This window comes from Silene latifolia, chromosome 6, assembly GCF_048544455.1.
Source record: "Silene latifolia isolate original U9 population chromosome 6, ASM4854445v1, whole genome shotgun sequence".
Lineage (NCBI taxonomy): Eukaryota > Viridiplantae > Streptophyta > Magnoliopsida > Caryophyllales > Caryophyllaceae > Silene > Silene latifolia.
Window position 1 is genome coordinate 90,767,589 of NC_133531.1, and position 2,026 is coordinate 90,769,614.

The 2,026-nt window shown below is 42.4% G+C and overlaps 1 non-coding gene across 1 annotated transcript; it reads left to right on the top strand.

Annotated features, from left to right (window-relative positions):
- The first annotated feature begins 509 nt into the window (after nt 1–509).
- LOC141589367 (small nucleolar RNA R71) lies at nt 510–616 on the top strand. The gene has a single exon (XR_012520309.1). It is a non-coding gene; the product is annotated as a small nucleolar RNA R71 (small nucleolar RNA).
- Nucleotides 617–2,026: the final 1,410 nt, after the last annotated feature.

Here is a 2,026-nt window from a genome sequence, read left to right on the forward strand (position 1 = left end):
GAGGATTTAGCACATTGTTGCTTCAATAAGACATATTTGGGTGGAATTTTGAATTCGGGTTATATGTGTTTGAGAATGTACCCGGTGGATAAACATTTTGTGCATTATGTCTTAAAGCTAGAAAGGCATTTACCTCTTAAATGGGAGCTTGGCAATGAGCGGCATAGTGACCCGCACCTCCACAACCTTCACACACAACGATTTGGCTCGTTGAAGACATGGCATTGACTTGTTGAATGGAATCTCTAGCATCCCTTTCCGCTAATTGTTGTTGGAGCAAAACAATTTGAGCTAGCAAAACAGAGTTGTTAGAGGATTCTTCTTTACCTTTAGATGGCACAACTCGGGAATTGACATATTGGGCATCATGGATTGCCATGGATTCGATCGTGGAATGAGCAAGATCGGTGTCAATTTGATCAAACCGCCCATTGTTGGCGGAATCAAGAATCCTTCGGGACTCGGCACAACATCCATTATAGAATGTTATTGCAAGAAACCATTCATCTAGCCCATGATGTGGGCATTGCCTTTGAAGCTCTTTGTACCTCTCCCAAGCCTCATATAAGCTCTCAAGAGTTTGTTGACGGAATCCGGTGATTTGGCTCCTCAAAGTTTAAGTTTTCTCCGGTGGAAAAAACTTTTGATAGAAGGCTAGAGCCAAAGTCCCCCAATTGGTGATTCCCATGGCGGTGCGGTCAAGGCTATTGATCCAAAGCTTAGCCTAGTCCTTCAAAGAGAAAGGGAAAAGTATTTCCCTTATTTGGGCTTGGGTGACGCCCGTTTGCCGGATCACGGAGTAATAGTCACAAACGTTTTGCACATGCAAATTGGGATCCTCCAAAGGACTTCCTCCAAATTGCTTCCTCTCCACAAGGCTAATGAAAGCCGGTTTGATCTCGAAGTCCGGCGCGGTGATTTGAGTAGTTGTGATTCCGGCCGGAAGCATGGCCGCGGTGGGGTTTGAGTGATCGGAAAGCTTCACCATCTTTTTGGTAGTAGATGGTGATGGTGGTGGAGTTGATGAACAAGAAACCTCCTCCTCTTCAAGAACCTCTAGATCGTCTAAGTAAGACTTTCTAGAACTTTCAACTTGTATGGGAGAAGTGGCTTCTTTCACTTCCTTCCAAAAACGTCGTCTTCTCCTAAATGTTCTCTCGGGATCGGAATCCGGTGAAAGCAATTCTCCCTTGCATGAGGACTTGGGCATAAGACAACAATTTCTAAAGAAGTGATAAGTAACGGTCTCAAGGAACAAGTGTTCCCCAAGACAAAGAAACAAGATAAAAATCGACAATTCAATAAGCAATAAAACCGTTTCCCCAGAAACGGCGCCAAAATTTGATAGGCTTATCGCGTACCTATGCAAAGATAAATTCCCTAGACACAAATTAATGTAGTAATAGGGGTCGAACACAAGGAAACGGGAATTACGTCGTGAATTGCTATGGGTGGATTTTTATCAAGGTCGATTACGATTTGGGTTTGGTTTTTTTGGGTTGATGATTAATGAAAATTGCAATGTAAATAATATGATAAAAGATAGTCTAAAGGGTTCGGGTCACTCATGCACAGGTAAACATATGAACATGATAAACTTGATACTAATAATCTTGTCAATTACTTAGGCTTAAAGATACCCACCTTACGGAATTAGTATCAACCATAGACCGGGTCCTAGAAAAACTCTCGTCCATGACTAGGTCTGTAATACTCCGTATTTATAAGTCTTGGGGTACTCTATCGAGTAGCCCTTACTCTGTCGAGTAAGGGTAAGTTGCGAGATAAAATAGTTTCTGACCTGTTGGGTACTCGATCGAGTAGCTGGGGTACTCGATCGAGTAAGGGGGTACTCGATCGAGTACCTTGGGTACTCGATCGAGTGTCCGGTTTTACGGGGAGTTTTCTCGGGTTTTGTTAATTATGCGATTAAGGTATTTAAACATAGTCGTCATTGTTTTAAATCACTTTTACAAAACCTAAAACCCTGTTTAAGAGAGAAAGCAACCAGTTCATCTTCCTAATC